This window comes from Mesocricetus auratus, unplaced genomic scaffold (genome assembly GCF_017639785.1).
Source record: "Mesocricetus auratus isolate SY011 unplaced genomic scaffold, BCM_Maur_2.0 Super-Scaffold_100691, whole genome shotgun sequence".
In the NCBI taxonomy this organism is placed as follows: Eukaryota; Metazoa; Chordata; class Mammalia; order Rodentia; family Cricetidae; genus Mesocricetus; species Mesocricetus auratus.
Window position 1 is genome coordinate 56,215,556 of NW_024429267.1, and position 14,622 is coordinate 56,230,177.

A 14,622-nucleotide genomic window follows, 5' to 3' on the forward strand; every position below is an offset into this window, starting at 1 on the left:
ACCACACCCTTCCCCCGTCTTGCTACTCTGCCCTCGGCCTTGGCCTTTGTGAGTGATTTTTCTTGGTGACCAGCCCACATCTATTGAATGTTTCCCACGCACCTTCCGTCTCGGAGGGCCTGTGGCGTGCTGGCTCGCCTGCGTAGGCACTCAGGCAGAGAAGTGACTGTCCACCCAGAGTTAGAGGATGGCTCTCTCGCACTGGAGTTTTACCTTTTCAGTGTGTCAAGTTCCTGGTGTATGCTGCTGGATAGCAGGATGTCCGGTTTGTTTTTCCTAAATAATTAGTACAGCAGAAGTGCACTGTACCCTAAGTTGAGTCCCTGCTGTTCTTCTCAAGAACTTGGTCCATTAGGTGCATCCCCAGACGGAGAGCACTCCTAGTTCATTCGGCGTGATCCTCAGCATTGGCTGTCCTCTCTCGGGCCTTTGGGTAGCGCAGGTTTGGAGAGAAGGTCCACTCTGGTCTACATTTCAGGAGTAGTAGGCGACACCTTTCCCAGAAGTGCAGTGTGCCCTCCAACTGTCCATCTGCCAATGGGCAGACAGCCAGAAAGGACGGTGGCAAGGTGTCCCTTTCCTCCCAGCCTGGGTGACGTGAATTCCCCTCTATCACTGGCTGTTTGTAAAGGCTAAATTGAGAAGAACTCAGCAGCTGGCTTGGTTCGGCCTGGTGATGAGTTTAAATCTCAGCTAGCATTGTTTAGATGTCAGCCCAGTAATTCAGCAGATGAGTTCTTCAAGATTTAATGCACAGTTTTTTATGCGTGGTTTAGGGAAATATTTTGGGATAATGATTTAGTAGGAAAAATAAGTTAAGTTTAAAACACGTCCTTGGGAATTAATTAGTTAATTCAACCTCATTTTTAAAAGTGAGTTCAAAAGGCCCACAAACTATCAATACATCTTTGGTGGGCTCCTGGGATATTGCTATTTGAATCTATTGGCGGTTACTATAAATTACTGTTGGCCTGACAACTTGAAGTGATATCAGGAGCGCCTACATCTTTTTTTTAATCTAAACCAGGCTTCATTTCCCAGGTGTGACGACAGAGGGCGTTGCACGTGAGGTGCCGTGCCAACGCTGCCCCCCCGCCCATGGCAGCGCCTGGCGATGCTTCTCTTGAGAGTGGAAATGCATGTTTCCTAAATGCCGCTGTAGGGCGATGGGCTCTGCACAGCCTCTTGCTCCCCAGGCTGGTGCGTGTCCACAGACTGTCCAGGCTGAGCTACTGTAGTCTGCTATACGGCTGTATGTGGTTACCATCCAAGCGGGCTGGTCTGGACACCTGCAGATGAGGGATACCACATTCATCTATAGACTTGGAGTTTACAGTTAGGAAAAGTGTGACCCCGTTAGTTTTGTTGGGCAAGCAAAGGTGGCTTTTTTTTTTTTTTTTTTTTTTTTTTGTGAATGAACAAACCCTGTCCCGAGCCCTGGAGCGCCCACCCTTGCTGCACGGGCGGTGGGTCCATTCCCTAACCCTTGACCTTTTGCATCAGTGTTGTTGGATAGTGTTGTAAATAAGAGTAGTTGTGTGGCACACGCCACTCGGGGTTTTACTTTGCGGTCTGTAGCTGCACACAGGCATTTAGTTCTGTCACTTGACAGCTGCCTCCACATGGCGTGGGGATTGTTTTGTACCACAGATTATTTTTATAAACTAGTGAGTCGGAGTGAGAATGTAACCTAAGCCAATGAGCTTTACTTTCAGGGTCGTGTGCACACACTGGAGTGCGAGCATCGGAGCTTAGCGCTTGCACGGATCCTGCGTACACTGGCAGCCTGGAGCTGTTTTAAGAGTCCCTTGGTCCAAGCTCCACTCACACAGGGCAGTGATGCCTGTCTGCTTCCTGACTGTGGAGAGGGCAGTGGCTGGACGAAGGGAGGAGCTTGTAATGGGCTTGACTGCTGCCGAACAAGGGCTTCTGAGGTTGAAAGTTTGTCTTTTCCTTCCATAGGAGGTAGTCACATGAGTGGGTTCGGGAGCGATAGGACAGAACCGTGTGGGACATGTCTAGAGGAAGGTTTGGGCTACGGAAAACATTGAAATAGGGATTTGGTGGCTTGAGTCCCACTAACCGGAAGTATCTAGGACCAAACTGAGCAATCCTTTGGCAGTGGTGGATATAATAATGGAAGTAAGTGGGGAGTTCTTGGTCACGTTTGCCCCTTTTGGATCAGGGCTGTTTTCTGCTCTGTTGAGTCAACCAGGAACCAGCAGAGGAAGTTCAGAGCCCCAGTCTCAGAGCAGAGATCTCTTAAATGTCTGCAGAGGGTTTCAGTCAGAGGCCTAGGCAGCCTTCACCTCACCTTTTGATTTTGGGGAGAGAGTGGATGGTTGCTTGGGTGGGACTTTGCATGGGGATAGGGGGACGTGGATAATTCAGCTAAATCCTGTTGTCCCATGGCCAGGTCTGAGGTCCAGCTGAAGGCTTCTTCCCTACACCCTGCCTGCTGGCTGCATGGGGCATTCCTGCTAAGCAAACCTGGAGTGCTGTTTCAAACCCACTGTGCTCCCTGCTCATCCTGGTTTAGAATGGTGTTTTAGCCCATTTCTACCTGGGACGCACAGGTCCGGATCTAGCTGCATTCTGGGAGCCCCCCCTCCCGTCCCCCATGGAAACACTTGTGTGTGCTCCAACCGCCTGTCTTGGAATGTAATTCTGTTGTGCCTTTGTTTGTCACCATCCCCTAAAAGCAACTGCTGTAAGCTTTCTCTGCTTGTCTTCCCAGCCCCTCCCCTGCCCTGTCTCCCCTCTCCAGCCCTAATGCCTGGGTGCACTCGCGTGATCCGGGTCCTAAGAACCAGTTACCTCAGACCTCACATTAAACAGTGTCACCCCCCCCTCGATACTGCCGACTCTTACCACACACGCAGGAGGCCCCCTGAGTGTGGGCACTGCCCTGTTTTGAAGCAGACCCAGGGGCTTCTGGCAGGCCTGTGCGGGCGGGCGCTGCGGTGGACTGGGGGGAGTGTCCTACAAACCGTGCTTCCTCTGTGCTGTGCGCTCTCCCGTGTTCAGTATTCTCATACACGTCCGAATAGGCAAAGCAGCCCGCCTGGCTGTCACACAAGCAAGTCAGCTCCAAAGATGAACTCTTTGTAACACATTTCCAGTCGCTAGAGCTCAGACATAGAACATTCCTTCAAACAGCAGGGTAGAAGCCGCCCCCCCGCCACAGTATGCTCTGGGAAGGTGTCTGTAGTATACATTGCTGTGGAATTAGGCCTTGTGGGATATGGTTGCTTGTCATTTTGATGTATTTTAAAATAAATAAATATATATTTTTAAAGAGCTTTTTTTTTACCAGTTCAAAAAGCTTAATTAACCAGCTGTCACCACATCTGAATTTTTGTCTCTGGGGCATAGATGACAGGCTGAGATTGAAGGTGGTAACTCAGGCATGAGTTGCCTGCCCTGGTCTGTCTCCCTGTCCCGCTGACCATGGGACACCAGGGTCAGTGTGTTCCCAGTGGGTTTCAACTCAGCCCTCTGGACGCCTGCTGTCTGCCCTGCTTAGCGGACTGTTGACCTCAGCCCTTGTACGTGCTTTAGCCCTAGTGGGGTTTTCCCAGAGCACTGCCAAAGTTAAGTGCATGAGTTTAGCCAAATAATTTCTCCACAAGGGAAAAAAAAAGCACGACAGAGACCAGAGTAGGAAACACTAGTTGTCAGAGGCCGCCTGGGAGCAAGCAGTTGTCACGTGGGCAGGAGGCCTCATTTGAAAAGCTAGGTCACCAGCAAGAGCGCAATTGTTAAAATGTGAGGGGCTTGCTCCCCCCCCGCCCCCCCGCAATTCTCTAAAAAAATGCATAGAAAAGTGAGTGGTACTTGGAAATCGAAGGAGAGGGTTACCGCGGATTAGAGACATACTTCTACATTTCAGTACCATGACACAAATCCACACGATGCCATTTTTGAACTGTACAAGAGAATCTGCTTCTGAACTTGACGTGATCCCAATGGTGATGTTACAGGCCAAATTTTTCACCTGTTACTATTTTTCCACGTTTGTGCTCGAATCTGAGTAGTGTTATGCAGTACTGTAAACTTAACCCTGCATCGAGTTTGATGTCCAGGCCTGTGAGGAAGAGCTTTGGCACGTGACAGTGAGTTAGGAAACACAGCAGAGTATGGAGCTTTGCAGGGACAATTTTGGAACCAACAGAAAATGTCACTTTTTATTTTCCATCTTATACATCAGTTTTACCAGCTATTTCTAAATTTGTACATTATTTGGAAGGAAAACCTAAGACTTGTCTGACTTAGTGGAGAATGTGTGTTGCCCTTAGCATGGGCAGCTGAGTCTCACAGAGCTGTGTTATCTAACTTGTACATATGAATTGTAATTAAAAGTTTGGACTCATCTGTTTCTCGAAGTTTAAAACGCCGAGTCATTGCGAAGTCTGGAGGTGTGACTAGTCTATGATTTCAGGCTGCAGACGTGTGAGGAAGTTCTCTCAAGTGCTAAAACTAAAAACTTCTAGTTTGGGGCTCAAATTCGACTAAGTACTGTTTGTATGCCAGAGTATGTGGGGTGTTATTGTGCCAGGACACTTTTCTCCCTTGTAGCTATAACACAGACATTTTGTAGAACAGAAAATAGCTTGTACTACTGAATTAACAAAAGTTATACTAAAGTATCATGTCTTAAAAATAAATAAATATATATTATATATACACATACACACAGAGTTAAGCTTGTTGCTGTTACCCTGTCTGGATTTGAAAAAATGTGCTGATTTATATATATATATATAACACACACACACACACACACACACACACACACACACACACACACACACACACCTATGATGGCCTGAAGCAGACATCCATGTAACTGTAGTTGCAAAGTTGCAAAGCGCAAACATTCCGGGAGGAACACTGTATCATAGTTCATTCATCTGCAGTGGTCTTTGCTCTGTTTTCCTGTGGTAATTTTAGAGACGCGTGTCGGAGTTTGGAGTTAGATCTGCTAAGTGGGGGTTTTGCTGCTTGAATTCTGCACTGGGTCCTCAAACCGATGTGAATGTAGTTTTTCCCCCTGTGTGAAGGAGCAGCCACCCCCCCAACAGAATAGGAGGAAAAATCTAGAACTATTTCAAGTTTTATCTTTTTGTATATGAAAATAAATAATAAAAAAGTAACCTTGTTTGTCTTTTTTTCTTTCTTTCTTTTTTAAAACGTGTATCTCTTTCTATGTGTGTGTGTGTGTGTGTGTGTGTGTGTGTGTGTGTATGCTGCCTGTGTGTGGAGGCCTAAGGAGGCCCGAGCTGGTGATGAGAGTCCCTGCAGTTGGAGTTATACAGGCAGTTGTGACCTGACATGTGACTGCTGGGAACTGAACTTGGATCCGCTGGAAGAGCAGCAAGTGCTCTTAACCACTGAGTCATCTCTCTAGTCCCCCCCATCCCCCCCTTTTTCCCCCAAGACAGGGTTTCTCTGTATAGCCCCAGCTATCTTGGAATTTACTCTATAGATCAGGCTAGCCTCAAATTCAGAGATCTGCCTGCCTTTGCCTCATGAGTGCTGGGATTAAATGTGTGTTCATTACTGCCTGGCTTCATTTTTAATTATATATATATATGGGCTTATTTGCATGTGAGTGCTATTTCCAAGGATGTGAGAAGGTGTCAGATCTCCTGGAACTGGAGTTACACGCGGTTGTGGCTGCCCAACATGGGTGCTGGGAATGGAACTTGGGTCACCAGCCCCATCGAGGTCTCTTAATTACATGGCAGGAGTTTGACGTTTCTTTTTATGGGGATTAGGAGTTAATAGGATAGCATTCCCTGCTTTTGGGGCTGGTTCTCTGGCCTGTGGGTTCCTGCTTGCTGCATGTGCAGTTGCTGTTGACTGTAGTGGGGCTGGAGCTAAGGACTGCTCTCCCTGTCTGAGATGGGTCCACCGCACGAGCTGGAGGACCGGAGTTTGATCCCTAGAAGCTACATAAAGGTGGGAGGGGAGAACTAACTGGGCGAGGATGCTCTCTGGCCTCCGCGTGTGAACCATCGCACACACACGGACACAGACACACGAGCAATGATAGATGAAACTCTTTAGAAGCGCTAGGGGCACCACGCTCCGGGAACCCGAGTACTGGGCAGACAGAGGTGAGATGACCTGGGGCTCAGGGTGGTCTGCTCAACGGACTGTTCGGTGACTAAGGCTGAGTTCCTGAAAGGCAGGAGGATGTTCTCTGAAAGCGCCAGGAACCCCACCTCAAGCCTCCCTGTGCTCTGCGGCAGTATTCTTGTCAGTGGATCAGAGAAGCCCGGGTGCAGGTGCAGATTTGCTCTGCCAAACATGGCTAAGCGTGGGATTGCCGCTGAGGCCCTGGGGAAAGTAACACAGTATCAAACTAAGGTGACACTGGTTCTGTTGCCTAGCAGAGAACACAGCTTTATTTCCCCACTGACAAATCTTCAGCATCCCTGTGGAATACTAGCGCTCCCTTGTACAGTTTAAAAACTGGTCTAGTTCTTTTATTTTACAGGTGTGCAAGCAGGTCTTCAAATGTTTCACTAAATTCCAGAGCAGCAGTGTTTCCAATTCTCGGGGCCAAGTGGCATTACTGTGACATTGAAGTAAAAGATCTAGATGACAAAAACTCACCTATGTGCTTTCTACTTTAAAAAAAAATGGCTGATTGTTTTTCTGGCATCTGTCTGTGCAGTGTGTGTGTGTGTGTGTGTGTGTGTGTGTATGTGTGTGTGTGTGTGTTGTTCGCATGACTACCAGAAGAGGGCATCAGAGTCCTTGGGCTGGAGTCTTCTAGCCTGTTGTGAGCCTCCATGTGGGTCCAGGAGTTGAACCCAGGTCTGGTGCTCTTACCCAGTCTTATCTTTGCACTTCAATAACTATGCCATGTCCTAATGGCAGCTGCTGACGTAGCCTTTATGTCCACTGACTAGTATTTTTTTGGTTGCATTGTCAGTGCTTTCCATTGCCTATGACAGAAAGTTTTAGGCTAAAAGGTGCTGTAGTGGGAGGATCCTGTGAGGTGGCCACTTGTCCTGGGAAAAGGCATGGAGGGTGGGCTTTAGGGGCCTTGAGAGCTGGGGTCATTGAGTTGCAAGCTCTCCAGACCTGCACTTGTTCTGTAACTGCTCCGTGGAGACCAGATGCAGCTGCTCATTTGTTTACTTGGCTGGAAACTAGCATGTAGATGGACAGGGTTGGGTAAATCACAGGCTTACTACCGGGAAAGAGTCCCAGACCTGTAACTCCCTAGAAAGGGCAGCTGACCTAGCTCAAGCAGTCAAGCTCAGAGACCTATGGGCTTATACATGACTTGACAAGAGTTATTCGTTGGGAAGAATTACTCAAACAGCTTTCTCTGTTTGAGGCTTCTTAAAATTTTTATTTTGTTTTTATTAATTAAAATTAATTAATGGTTTCTCGAGACAGGGTTTCTCTGTGGCTTTGGAGGCTGTCCTGGAACTGACTCTTGTAGACCAGGCTGGTCTCAAACTCACAGAGATCCACCTGCCTCTGCCTCCCGGGTGCTGGGATTAAAGGTGTGCACCACCACTGTCGGCTGCTTTTTTTTTATTTTTATAACTGTCTTATCTTACATACCAATTTCCTTAGTTGGTCACTAGAGATGGCGTCCTGCTGAGCCATTGCTGTTGAGGTCAGATGAAATGCAGCGTTTCCAGTTAAGGAATGGGAGTTGGCTGTGCTTGTGGGTTGGTTGAGGAGCACTTACCCAGGATGCTCTAGTAGGACCCCAGCATTGAGTGCATTGGGCCTGGTGCACACCTGTGATCCTGACACTCTGGAGGTGGAGGCAGAGAGGGTCAGACATTCCAGCCCATCAGCTGCATAAAGAGTTCAAGACTACCCTGGGTATGTGAGTCCCTGACTTGGGGGGGGGGATGGCAGTGCACTGTCATCAAACTTTTAAGTCCACCTGGGAAACTGGATATTGTGCTGCAAGGCGGGGACCCATTTATGTGAGAGGTAAGTTATTAAACATACATGTTCTTCCTTCTCAGTGGACATTCACCAATCAGGGTTTTTAAAAAGCTTTTCTTAATATTTATTTAGTGAATTTATGGACTAGGATAATCACAGGTGAGAATTGACATGGCCTCAACAGCTTCACTGGCAATCAGACTGCCGGCCTTGCTCTAATAAGAACATATAAACTTTCAAAAATAACATTCAAAAACATGCTAGCATTAATACATATGTGAAGAGTATAGTGTGGGAACATGACCCCGATGAAAAAGCCTATTTTCCTGTGGCAAGAAGCCATCTGGCAGCAGTAACCGCAGAGAAAAATATGTTTACTAAGAACGGGCCATTCCGCCGGGCGGTGGTGGCGCACGCTTTTAATCCCAGCACTCGGGAGGCAGAGGCAGGCGGATCTCTGTGAGTTCGAGGCTGGGCTGGACCGATAGCCTCCAAAACAATACAGAGAAACCCTGTCTCGTAAAAAAAAAAAAAAAAAAAAAAAGAAAAAAAAGAACGGGCCATTCCTTCCGTTCCCGGAACAGCCTGACAGCTCCCAGAACCCTGATGAGGCAGGACACTGCCCCCGCTTCCCCCCTTTCTCCCTGATCTGGTGCTGTGGTATAAAAGCCTGTTTTAGCGTTCAATAAAGAGTCTTCTTGCGCCGGGCGTTGGTGGCACATGCCTTTAATCCTAGCACTTGGGAGGCAGAGGCAGGCGGATCTCTGTAAGTTCGAGGCCAGCCTGGTCTACAAGAGCTAGTTCCAGGACAGCCTCCAAAGCCACAGAGAAACCCTGTCTCGAACCCCCCCCAAAAAAAGAGTCTTCTTGCTAGCCTACTTAAGTGTGGTGCAGTTAATCCTGATGTCCTCCAAAGGAATCTTGGGCCACTGCTGCACGGGCTTGGCAATTGGAGGTCCCACCGAGATCCCGAAAATGAGGTAAGCAGACCGAGTGGTCCCTAGTGCCAGCCGGGACGTATTGGGGAAACTAAAATAGAAATAAAAAAAATGGGGAATTCACCAGGAAAAGCTGAGTTGCAATATCATTTGAAGAAACTTTCAGAATAACAGGGCACGGCGATTAAGACAAAGACCCTAGAAGGCTTCTTAACATCTATAGAGAGGGCTAGTCCATGGTTTGTGATAGGAGGGGGACTCAAGGTCCTGGACTGGGAGGAGGTCTGAAGGGACCTGCAATGGTTCCCGGATTCATTGCCCCCTCCACCTTTTTCCCTTTGGAGACTCGTTAAAGATGACCTCCTGAGTGATAAGGTCCGCTTGCACCAAGTCATCCAGGTGACTAAAGAGGTTCTCTCTGGTGTCCAAGAAACTGAGACTAAAGCGTCATTATGCTCAGATACTGACGATGAACAATTCACTGATAAATCCAAAAAACATGAGAAAGATGGTCAGGACATGGATGGGAAGGACAGAAATTCCCCGAAAGATCTTGGGGCATGTCCCAAAGACCGGGGCGGTCATCTCTATCCATCCCTGTCCAATTTTGAAAATGAGAGCACTCGTGATTCGGATTTTTCGGAATCCGAGGAGGAACCACTACTCGCAGAAATTTCAGCCCTTAAGAAGGAGCTGCATGAAGCTAAATTGAGGGACAAAAGCAAACAGTCCAAGGGCCCCCCCCCATATCTGGGAAATGGGAGGCCTCTGATTTCACATGCTGGCCTGAGTAATGGCCAATGGATGGCCCGAAAGGAGGGGTTCAATGCGGCCCCATGGTGGCTCCTGTCTTGGAGATTCTAGACCCTAACAAACCTGGGCAGGTGATTCGGCGCCATGACCCCCTGGCCTTCAAGGACTTAAAGCAGTTGAAGGAGGCTATGCTGAGTTATGGGTCTCAGGCCCCCTTTACCCTCTCTCTGGTGGAATCCTTCATGGCTCTTAATTTGACCCCCCGGCGACTGGCAACAGCTCTGTCATGCGGCCCTCTCTAGAGGAGATTTTTCTAATTTGGAGGGGGGAGTTTCAGGATAGATGTGCTCAGACAGCACAAAGAAATGCCCAGGCAGGACAGCCACAAAGAAATGTGGAAATGCTCACTGGAAGTGGCCAATGCAGTACTCTCAACAACAGGTACAATATGACATTGCAGTATACGCACAAGTAGCCGCCACTGCTGCCATGGGGGCATGGAAAGCGTTCCCGACAAAGGACGGAGGGGACCAATTGTCTAAGATCCTTCAAGGGACCCTCTGAGCCGTTTTCAGAATTTGTGGACCCCCCCTAAGCCAGGTGGCAGAGAGACTCTTTGGAACCCTTGTTGATGCCTGTAATTAAACAGATGGCCTATGAGAATGCAAATAAATATTGTAAGGAGGCACTCTGGTCCCACTGTAAAAAGAGCTTAAATGATTACATCCACATTTGCCAGGACATTGATGGTAATTTTATTCAGGGCCAAGTCTTGGCCTTGGCCATCCAACCCTGCAGAGGAAGGAGAGGGCTTGAACAAAGCATCGGGAATAAGACATGATTTGGCTGTGGGAAGGGAGGGTGCTTCTGTAGGGAATGCCCCCAAAACAATACTACTGGTATTAAGAAATCTGGGCTGTGCCCCTGCTGCCGGTGTGGATACGGCTGGGCTAATGACTGCCTCTCCAAGACAGACATGGATGGCAACTTCCTCCCCCTTAGTACTCAGCAGGGAAATGGTAGGAGGGCCCCCCTCAGGGCCCCAGAACCAATGTGTATGGGGCAATGACTCCTGTCCGAGGCAGTGGCAGGATCTGATACCTCCCCCAGAGCAACCCCTTCACCTCTCAGACCTCCTCAGAGCCACACCAGGAAATGCAGGACTGGAACTCAGTCCCTCTGCCCGGGCAATTCTAACTCCTGAGATGGAGGGTCCAGGCCCTCCCCACTGGGATATATAGGCCTTTGCCTCTGGGCACCGTCGGCTTGATTTTGGGATGCTTTAGTACCATTCTTCGAGGCATTCAGATACACCCAGGGGTTATAGATCAAGACAGTGAGGGGGAGATTAAAATAATGACATCAGTAGCCCACGGAGTTGTGGCTATACCAGATGGGGAGCGGGTCGCTCAATTGCTTGTCCTCCCACCGGCGCCACAAGAGTCTGGGGCCCTAAAAGAAAAAAGAGGAGACCAAGGCTTTGGGAGCTCTGGCCAGGCTGTTTTTTGGGTCGCTTCCATGGTCAAGCGCCCTCAACTCACAAAGCCTTTAAAGGCATATTGGACACTGGAGAGGACGTTTCCGTCCTCTCTGAAAAGTTCTGGCCCCCGGCCTGGCCAAAACAGAATGGGACTGCCACCCTACAGGGAATCGGGCAAGCGATCCCCCAGAAAAGTCTGAGAATATTAAAATGGAAGGATGATGAGGGCCACCAAGGCTATTTTCAGCCCTATGTCTTGGCTGGTCTCCCTACTAATTTTTGGGGATTGGACCTCTTAAAGAAGATGGGGGTCATCCTAACCACCCAGGTCCCAGGCCGAGACCTTCAACATGGGAATAAGGCTCCCCAGATGATGCACAAGATGGTTTGGAATGAGGGATGGGGATTGGGCAAATTAAACCAGGGAGAGGTCTGTCTTGTAGCCACCCTCCCATTGGATACCCGAACCCAGGAGACCAAAAGGGGTTTGGAAGTTTTTAATGAGGGTCACTGTTGCGCTGCCGGCCCCCATACCCATCACCTGGCTCCGTGAGGAGCTGATGTGGGTGGAACAGTGGCCATTACCTAGGGAAAAGCTCCAGGTGGCCCACCAATTGGTGCAAGAACAACTGGAGGCAGGTAATGTGATCCCCTCCACCTCTCCATGGAATACCCCCATTTTTGTAATAAAAAGGCCTCAGGAAAATGGAGGCTGCTCCAAGACTTAAGGGCCATTAATGCTGTGATGCAGCCTATGGGAGCCCTCCAGCCCGGGTTACCCACACCCGTGGCTATTCCTAAGGATTGGCACTTGATTGTCATTGATATTAAGGATTGTTTCTTCTCTATCCCGTTACACCCCCTTGATAGCCCCAGATTTGCCTTTACTCTCCCTTCAATTAATTTCTGGGAGCCTGCCCTCCATTTCCAGTGCATGGTGCTCCCCCAAGGAATAGCTTATGTCATAAGTCCAACGTTGTACTTATGTAGCCGCTTGCCTAGATCCCCTTAGATGCAAGTATTCTGACCTTTATGTTTTTCACCATATGGATGATATTTTATTGGCAGCGCCTGCCGAGGGGGATGTTTTGAGGCGTTTGCTATGTTGAAGGAGCTCCTGGAGGCCCGTGGACTTGTCTTGGCCCCAGAGAAAATTCAAAAAATGCCTCCTTATACTTACTTAGGCCATCAAATACAACAGACTGGCCTCCACTCTCAAAGCTCCAAATTGATTACTAGAATTTAAAGGCTCTCCACAATTGGCAAAGGTTCCTGGGGGATGTCCAATGGATCTGCCCCTCCCTTGCCATCAACACAGGGGAGCTTAGGCCTGTATATGACATCCTCCTGGGAGATCCGGCTCCAACCTCTCCCAGACAAGTTACTCCAGAAGCAAAAGGGGCTCTCCAATTGTTAATGCAGAGCATACAGAGGGCCGCCTTTGCTGTATTGATTATGGACACCCTCTTTTTGTTATAGTGCTTTCTTCAGCCTTTTTTCCGACTGCTGTTTTCTGGCAGGAGGGTCCTATATATCGGATTCACCTGTCAGCCTCTCCTAGGAAGGTGGTGTCCCCCTATTATGATTTGGTGTTACAATTGTTATGGAAGGCGTATTAGTTTAGCATTCAGACCTTTGGAAAAGGCCCCAATTAAATTATCCTTCCATATGGTAAGGAAGAGATCGAAAACTTACTGGCCTCTCATGATGGGTGGACACTTTTTATTACCACTACAGGGGCCGAATTTGATAGCCATTCCCCAAATCATCCATTGCTATCCTTTTTAAAGCAACATCCTGTACTGTTTCCTAGGATTATAAAGATGGCCTCCCTCGAAGGAGCACGCCTGGTATTCACCAATGGCTCCTCTAAAGGTTCTGCTGTGGTAGTCTCTGAGCGGATGCAGAGGAGAGTACCTACGGGGTAGATGTCTGCTCAGGCTGCTGAGTTGGTTGCATGTTTGTTGGTCTTTCAGCTGTTCTGGGGGGAGCCTTTTAATTTGTATACTGATAGCATTTATGTTGCCAACATTGTAAAGCTGATGGAGACTTCTCCATATATTCTTCCCACTTCTCAGGTTCGCTCCCTCTTAGTTAGGCTTCAGCACCTCATTCGGCAATGAAGAGAGATCCTGCCTTTGTGGTATACATACTGGGCTTCCGGGGCCCCTTGCCTAAGGAAATCAGATTGCAGATTCTTTAACTAGATCCCCAATGGTTATGTTTACAGAAGAACAGCATGCTCACCAGCTTCACGAGCGGTGTCATTTAAATGCTCGTTCTCATAAATTTCATGCTAATTGCCCATTTCCTGTTGCCACTCAGATCACCTCCCAATGTCCAGACTGTGCCCCTTATCATAATTCCCCTAATGAGTGAGTGAATCCCCGAGGACTAAAGGCTAATAATCTTGTCACCCATCTCCCTCAGGGAGGAAAACTGAAATATATGCATGTTTCAGTGGATACATATTCCAAGGTGGGTTTTGCATCCCTACATTCAGGAGAAAGAATTAAGGATATTATTTCCCATTGCCTGCAGGCTTTTGCCTGTATGGGTGTTCCTGACATTTTAAAAACAGATAATGGGTCTGTGTATGCTAGTCATTGCTTTGCAGCCTTTTGTAAAGAGTATCAAATTAATCCTTCCTTTGGCATTCCACATAATTCTACGGGACAAGCCACTGTGGAGCGAACTCATGCTACCCTTAAACAATATTTTTATAAAATAAAGAAAGGGGGATTATAAGCCCTCCCCCAATGCCCAATTATCTACCATATTATATATTTAAAATTTTTTGATTATAGATAAAATAATTTGTCAGCCATGGAAAGGCATTGGAATAAACCTTCCCAAATGTTGGGATGGGTCAGATGGAAGGATTTAATTACAGGATTTTGGCAGTCCCCTACCCCTCTGTTAGCTAGGGTTCGAGGGGCTGTCTGTGTTTTTCCTTCAGGGAAAGAGAAACCCATTTGAGTACTGGATTGATATGATCGTGCTGTGGACACTGATCCTGATATCCCTTCTCCAACAGCGATCCACGGAGGGACGAACGGTATGGACACTGGTGAGGAATCCCCCAATATTGATGCCAAAATTGTTCCCTGTCCAACTGCTGGCTCCCGACGGTTTCCAGCAGGCTGGTAGTCAGAATTCCGGCTCTCGTGCCCCTAGTGGTTGAGGATCATCATTCGGGACAGGAACTTATCCTCTGCAGACAGCGGAGGGACTTCAGCATTACTGCAGCAGTTATTGCTGCTACTGCTATCTCAGCGACCGCTGCCACCATTGCCGGAATTGCTGTTGCTCAATCCGCTGCCAATGCAGATACCGTCAATCTCCTAGCTGGCAGAGTCAGCGAGGCCCTGGCCATGCAAGATACTCTGAACTCTCACATTCAATGTGGAATTCTTAATCTAAATCAACAGACTGCCCTACTCCAAGAACAGATTAATGTTTGATGGTTGGTTCAGCAAGCCTCCTGTTCTCATTTTTATCATTCTGCTTATGTTACCTTGC